This window comes from Protobothrops mucrosquamatus, unplaced genomic scaffold, assembly GCF_001527695.2.
Source record: "Protobothrops mucrosquamatus isolate PMUCROS unplaced genomic scaffold, P.Mucros_1.0 scaffold258, whole genome shotgun sequence".
Taxonomy (NCBI): domain Eukaryota; kingdom Metazoa; phylum Chordata; class Lepidosauria; order Squamata; family Viperidae; genus Protobothrops; species Protobothrops mucrosquamatus.
Genome location: NW_015386605.1, coordinates 822850 through 831232, shown reverse-complemented (window position 1 = coordinate 831232; position 8383 = coordinate 822850).

Here is an 8383-nt window from a genome sequence, read left to right as displayed (position 1 = left end):
CTGCCGCGAAGTGGCTGCGGGGCAGGTGATTCGCCCCCCCGGCTTACTTGTTCCAGTCTCGGCTGGGGCATCGCTTCCTGGGCCGCTCCCTGGGCAGCCGAACCAGCCACATGTCTCCCCGTGCTGGGCGGCAGTCATGGCTGGTGCAGCGGCCAGCGGGAGCATCGCTCCCTGGGAAGCCGAACCGGCCACATGTCTCCCCAGCCCGGGCCAGACGGCAGTCAGGCATGAAGCTCGCCTGGCTGCCGCAGGGCTCTCCGCCGCCCGGCCCCACCTCGGCCCCTTCGGTGGCACCTTCCTCGGGCACTTTCAGGGAGCCGCCGCTGCTGCCCTTGTTGCTGCAGGAGAAGCGGCGGGGGCGGCGGCCAGGCCAGGGGCGGCGATGGGGACCCCGACGATGCTGCAGTGGCTGCCACTGGAGCTGCTGCCTCCCGTCCTGTTCCCCCTCCCTGCCCCTCCCTGCTTGTTCGGCTGAAGAAGCGATGGGGGGGGTGGCCGGGAGCTTCTACCTTCCGTCCTGCTCTCCCCGCCCGTTCGGCGCCATCTGCCTTTCATTCTCTCTCTCTCTCTCTCCTAACCTGGAGGGAGAGGGAGAGAGAGAAAGAGGAAAGAAAGAGAAGAGAAAGAGAGGAGAGAGGGAAAGAGAAAAAGTGGAAAGAGAAAGAGGAAAGAGAAAGGGGAAAGAGAGAGAGNAGGGGCCAACCTCATGTCCAGCAGCAGGATATTCCATAGGTCACTGGCCACAGCAGAAAAGGCTCTTCTCCTGGACCCCACCAGCTGTAGTTCTTTGGCATTCAGGATCTGAAGTAGGCCTCTTCCACTAAAGCAAGAAGAATGAGCCAGTCCCATTGGGTGAGATGGCTTCTAAGATACTCTGAATTCATTCCATAAAGGGTAACACCAAAACTTGAATTCGATGGCCAGGTCGCGATATTTCATAATTTTTTCCAGTTCTTTTTCTTCCACTTTTTCTTCCACTCTGGCATCTCCTGGTACAGCGATATCAATCAGCTGTACGCTTCGGTTCTCTACAACTGCGATATCTGGCATGTTGTGTTCCAAATGGCGACCTGCCTATATTTGAAAGTCCCACAAGATCTTCACCCTCTCATTCTCAACAACTTTTTCCACTCTATCTTCCCACGACTTTTCAGACACAGGCAAGTTGTATTTTTTACACAATGCCCAGTGGATTAATTTAGCAACTCAGTCATGTCTAGCTTTATAGTCAGTTTGCGTGATTTTGCTGCACTCACAGATTAGATGTGAAACAGTTTCAACTTTGTCATTGCAAAGTCGGCAATTTGGATTGTCAGTAGATTTTTGTATCTTTGCTTTCATGGCATTAGTTTGTAGTGCTTGTTCTTAAACAGCCAGTATTAAGCCTTCTATTTCTTTCTTGATGGTTCCCATCTTAAGCCATGCCCATGTCAAGTTGTTATCACATTTTCCTTCAAAGTTTTTCAAATGCTGTCCAAATAGATGTTTTTCATCTATTTAATCTGTCATCCAGCCATTTTTCCTTATATTCTGCCTTTGTTTCTGTTATTTTTATAGTGCTCTCTGTTTTCACAGCCTGCAGCAGTTTTTCTGTACTTTTTCTGTACTACTACTATTATTATTATTATTATTATTATTATTATTATTATTATTATTATTATTATTATTATTATTGTTGTTGTTGTTGTTGTTGTTGTTGTTGTTGTTGTTGTTGTTGTTGTTGTTATTTATCAGAATTCTGGTCAATAAAACCACAAGGTAGTATGGGCACATTTTCAACCAAGAGACAAGCAATTTTGAAATCATCTGCAATTTAAGATTGATATATGGAGGTCTAATAGAAAAGACAATCACAAACAGGCTCTACTCTTAACATGACACATGGTTCAAGGGTACTGACTGCTTCCTTGGGAATACAAGAGAGGCAGCACTCAATGTAAAGCTGACAACATAGAGTAGCTACAATGCACCATAGCTCTGGTGACCTTCTCCACTAGTCTCTGGAGACAAGATACAATGTTGAAGAACAGCAAAAGTCAGTTCCCTAGATTTTGAACTACATTCTTCCCTCAACACTCTCTGGACATGTCCTGACAGGAAGAACAATAGCCACTACAAAACAGTGCCTCTAGGGTGTATCTGTGATTTTTCATTAACATGTTTTTCTCCAGCTACCCCTCTGCACATGCAACATTGGTAGAAGTTCAAGATATCCAGGGGAGATGTTGCTTCTTACAGTAATTATACCATCCCTGCCTCTGAGACTTCTTCTGCTCTTTCTCCAGTGACTGCCTTTGATGTAAACATCGGACTAGAGCAACCTGGAAAGGATCTTGCATTAGAAAAGGATAAATGTCTCAGGTTGCACTCTGTGGCACAGGTTTTGGGACAGGCAGGTGCTATGTCTTTGAATGTACACTCTCTCTTTTCCAAGTGAAGCTCAGTTTGTCTCTGTTTGAATCAGGAAAACTACTGGCATTTCCATCTTATGTGGGTGCTTTGAATTATTCTAACTCTTCTTATTATTCCTTTTAGGAATGGGAAAGAATTGATTTAGCCCCATGAATTATGGACTTTCTGCTTCCACTTCTAATGCTATTGGTATTCTGGACGGTCCCTGGGAAGGTTAGAATGAAGTGCCCGCTGAATTTGGAGAATCAGGATGGAAAAAAACCATGGAGCTATTACAAGCCAGGAGACTATCTTATTAGTATGATCATCAGTGCAACAAGAATATTGCATATAAAGCTGCCTTTCAACATGGCTCCGTCTCGTCAGTCTCACTCGTAAGTCATTCAGAGAGATGGAGTTCCTTTCCCTCCTTTTGCTGTTCTAGCACTTCTTTTTTTCACTTACATCTATTTTGCAGGAGTATTTCTAATTTCTTGTATCATTTTGATTTCCATGGCTTCTCTTTTTTGTCTTATTTTGTGGAAGAGATGCAAATCCAAACATGGGCAGAAAAGAAAAACCTGAAAGAGATCCACATTATTTTCCTCTCCTCATCCAATCACTCAAAAACCTGACTTTTGTTTAGTTATTGAAATGGTTGTAGTTTCCCCCTGCCCTTGTCATTTCATTATTTTTATAACATTGATATTCATTGTCTGATTCTTGTAGGAATGACTTGTTTTTAGAATGACTTTCTGGATCACATCCTCTTTCTTTTATGATGGTTTGACTTTAATGATTGAATGGTATATTTATGATTCTTAAACATGGTGGGGGAATATCTCTACCCAAGCTTCCCACCACTCATGAAAATTCAATGGTACAGGGTGACTATCATTTGCTTCTGGTTTTTGGATCAGTATTGGTTTAAGACTTAATAGTCTCTAGAGACAAGTAGGAATGAATTCAAGAAAGGAATTTGTTGTTGATTCTGATGGTGATTCTGATGATGATAAAATGAACATTATTTTACAGTAGTTCATCTTTTGATCCATCAAGAATCATTATCTTCATTTTCGCCATTCAAGAGGTCAACAGGAAATCTCAGCTCCTGCACAATCTCACACTTGGTTACAACATCCATGATGACTATTTCAGCCCCCTTGGCACGTCAGATGCCTTGCTGAACATGCTCTCTACTGGAGAAGCCAATGTTCCCAACTACAGCTGTGGAAGGAAGGACAACATTTTGGCTCTTCTTGATGGAGCTGACAGTGATGTCTCCATCCAGATGTCAACATTAGTGCAACCCTACAAAGTCCCACAGGTTGGTTTGTGTATTTATCTGTTAAAGTGAATGCAGTGGTGGTGTGTGACAGATCTAACCATATCTTCTCTATAGTATTCAAGAGCTACTTTTCACTATGGTTACTATAGGTGCCATGGCTAATGATTGGAATCCACAGGGGGAAGTTGTCAAGGATCAAAACACCTTTATCCCCTCATAACACCACCCTCGTTGCTTAAGAGGCTTCTGCTGCACAGTTGTGAAGATGAAGAGAGGCTCTGTTTCCAGTCAAAAGATCTTCCATAGAAAAGGAAGATACAGCAGTGATGGGGAGCTCATATTTTGCACATTATCTTAGACAAAATAATGATATTATTAATGGAAAACAAATGTTAGATTCATAAAAAAAATATCCTAATGGATTATCTTAACTATAGATGATAAAACATATACAGTATCACATGGATTCATAGTGACCACTTACATTAAGTAACCACATTTTAAAAATTATAAGCATATTAACTATTTTAACCCTAATATATTCCTGATCAATTTGATCATAAAAATCTTGAAGATCAATACAGCCTCTGGGAAGGGCTTCCTATTGGTTGAACTATTCAAAAAATATCTCAGCCTGTTGGGCTTTTATTGGCAAGTTCATTTACACATATAAATAATAGTTGTCTTATCCAGTTGGGTAGAAGATGACAAAAATAGTTGCAAAAGGGAATAAAATTATTAGCTACTACTAGCCCATTAAGCTAATAAATATTGTGGATAAAATATATGCTAGGTTCTTCTTGATGAGAGGTGAGAACTGAATAAATGTTGTGTATCATCTGAATATATGATGCATATCATTACTGGAGAAGACTCCTGTGAGTCCCTTGGACTGCAAGGCGTTCAAACTGGTCAGTCCTAGAAGAGATCAACCCTGACTGCTCTTTAGAAGGCCAGATCCTGAAGTTGAAACTCAAATACTTTGGCCACCTAATGAGAAGGATGGACTCACTGGAGAAGGGCCTAATGCTGGGAAAGATTTAGGGCAATATAAAAAGGGGACAACAGAGAATGAGGTGACTGGATGGAGTCACTGAAGCAGTAGGCATGAGCTTAAATGGACTCCAGAAGATGGTAGAGGACAGGAAGTCCTGGAGGAACGTTGTCCATGGAGTCACGATGGGTCGGACATGACTTTGCAATTAACAACAACAACAACAATCATTGCAGAAGAACAAGCTGGTTTTAAATAGAGTCAATCCACTTTTGGCAGTTGCTTTTTCTTGAAACATCTAATTACAAAATATATTAATCAGGTGAAATAATGGTTTGCTGCCTTTGTAGATCTCAGTGCAGTTTTGACACAGTAAACAGAGAAATATTATGGAGGAAATTGATTCCCTTAAAATGGATCCAAGAATATTGACCCTGATCAAAGCCAGTTTACTTGTTTGGGAGTGCAGACTGGCATCAGTGGAGCTGTGGAAAGAAGGACTGATACTTATCAAGGGGTAAAAGAAGGATGCATACTTCAAACATTGTTACTCAGTCTAGACATTAATAACTTACAAGCACTAATGAAGGATTCTCAAATACACAGGCCTAGGGACCTTAAATACATATAGTAACACCTTATTATACACTGACAATATATTAATGTCATAACTCACAACTTGTATAAGCTATTACATACTTATAATAATTCTGTGATTATTGATAAATCAAAGACAAAAGCCATGGTTTTTGGAAAATGACATTATAGCAGTATATGACTATTCAGAATCAGAACAGAGCTGGAAGGGACCTTAGAGGTCTTCTAGTCCAGCCCTCTGCCCCAACAGGAGACCTATACCATTTCAGACAAGTGACTGTTCAGTCTCTTCTTAAAAGCCTACAGTGATGGAGCACCCACAACTTCTAAAGGCAAGCTGTTCCACAGCTTAATTGTTCTCCCTGTTAGGAGGTTTCTCCTTAATTCCAGATTGCTTTTCTCCTTGATTACTTTCCATCCATTGTTTCTTGTCTTGCCCTCTGGTGCTTTAGAAAATAAGTTGACCTCCCTCTTTTTTGTGGCAGTCCCTCAAATACTGGAATACTGCTATCATGTCACCCCTAGTCCTTTTTTTCCCTAGACTGGCCATACCCATTTCCTGCAACCGTTCTTCATATGTTTTTGTCTCCAGGCCCTTAAAAATCTTAGTTGCTCTTTTTTGCACTTTTTCCAAAGTTTCAACATCTTTTTTGTAATGTGGTGACCAAAACTGGATGCAGTATTCCAGGTGTGGCCTTACTAAGGCTTTATAAAGCAGTTCTAATACTTCGCATGATTTTGATTCTATGCCTCTGTTTATACAACCAAGAATTGTATTAGCTTTTTTGACTGCTACTGCATTCTGCTGGCTCATGTTTAAGTGATCATCCACTAGGACTCCAACGTTCCTCTCACACTTACTGTTTTTGAGCCAGGTTTCACCTAATCTGAATTTGTACCTTTGGTTTTTCCCTGCCTAGGTATTCTTCAACTTTATTTTTATTATTTTATTATAAGTTTATTTTTATATATGAATGTACTGCTTAAATTTAAAAAAATCATTTATCCAGCTTCTCTATCTCCGGTTATTAAAGCATTGTATAATTCCAAGATTTGGAAATTAAAATATATTGTTAGAAGAAATTTCCGATCTATTCTGGGGCCAGGTAAATGATCACGGGACACTTGCTTGAAGTGCAGGGAGAATTTGTTTGACAGCAAAATAAACCCACAATTAATCTCTCGAAGGTGTCCATGTTTTGAAGGCAGGTTTGGGGAATATTTAAAGAGGGGTCTAGGTTTTGTTGCTACTTATGGATGTGATCTAGCTCACAGGTTTGTACTAGGTCTGGGAGGAAATGCCATCTTCTCACCATGCTGGGTAAGGTGATCTTCATATCTTTTGTCTGTCTTTGGTATCAGCTGTGAGTTATGGGTCTGAGTCTTGAGAGTCTTTAGTATTCATAAAGGATTTTCCTGTTTTGAGAGGATTTCTTATGCTTTTGTTTGTGTTGCTGATATCAGCTTATTTCCTTGATATGCTTCATCAATCTAGAAAGAGTACAGAGAAGAGCAACAAAGATAGATGATTAGGGGACTGGAGGCTAAAGCATATAAGGAACGGCTGCTGGAATTGGGTATGTCTAGTTTAATGAAGAGAAGGACGAGGGGGAACATTATAGCAGTGTTCCAATATCTCAGGGGCTGCCACAAAGAAGAGGGAGTCAAGCTATTCTCCAAAGCACCTGAAGGCAGGACAAGAAGCAACAGATGGAAACTAATCAAGGAGAGAACCAACCTAGAACTAAAGAGAAACTTCCTGACAGTTAGAACAATTAACCAGTGGAACAACCTGCCTCCAGAAGTGGTGAATGCTCCAACACTGGAAGTTTTTAAGAAGAGACTGGACAGCCATTTGTCTGAAATGATATAGGGTTTCCTGCCTGAGCAGGGAGTTGGACTAGATGACCTCCAAGGTTCCTTCCAACTTTGTTGTTGTTGTTGTTGTTGTTGTTGTTGTTGTTATTATTATTATTATTATTATTATTATTATTATTATTATTATTATTATTATTATTATTATTTTCTGCCTAAGAGTGAAAATGGACCAAAATATTTAAGCAGTTTCTTTGTATTTCTGTTTGGAATTCACTGATGGGTTCAGGGGTGATTGAGATGGATGTGTTGCCTGGCTAGCAGAGGTATCATAGAGGTTTTTAATATTTCAACAGTATCACTGCTAGAATGAACCTGATCACAGCATCTGAGAAATATTGTGGAATTGGATAAAAGGACCTCAGTTTCTTCAGCAAGAGCTGAACTGAGAATTTATACCATTTGTTCTTTGTCTAAAATTAGGACATATAATTATTGGTATAAAATTAAAGCTATGAAAACTGATTAACTCCCCAAATTCTGTGTGGTGGAACAGACAAAATTTCAATTAAAGACCTCTTGGATTGTACAATTAAGAATTGATATTAGGTGGTGTGGTCTCCCTCTCTCTTGCATAACTGGAGTTCAAAAGATCATTCCACAAAGAATCCAGAATACCAAAGCAGAGAGACATACAGCTATCCTCATTATATTTGGCACATTGAAATGGATGAGTTGTTACAAACATATCTTCCAAATTGCCAAGAATTTAACTGTAGAAATGCTGAAATATTTTATGTCATTATTTATTTGAGCAAGATTTCAGTAGCTGAACATAATGGTTAAATATGAAAGACTTAACTAAGTCCCATTAAATGAATGTGGCTCCAGAGATAGAATAATAGAACAACAGAATAACAGATAACAAAGTTGGAAGGGACCTTGGAGGTCTTCTAATCCAACCCCCTGCTCAAGCAAAAGACCCTGTACTATTTCTGATAAGTGGATATCCAGTCTCTTCTTAAAAACCTCCAGTGATGGAGCACCCACAACTTCTCAAGGCAACCGATTCCACCCATTAATTGTTCTCCCTGTCAGGAAATTTCTCCTCAGCTCAAGGTTGCTTCCTTCCTTGATTAGTTTCCATCCATTGTTTCTTGTCCTGCCTTCTGGTGCTTTAAAAAATAGGTTAACTCCCTCTTCTTTGTGGCAGCTCTGCAAATAATAACATATAGGATATCTATTATTTGAACGTCAATTGTGTAAGGAAGAGACAGAGCAGTGTTTTGGAGTGCAGG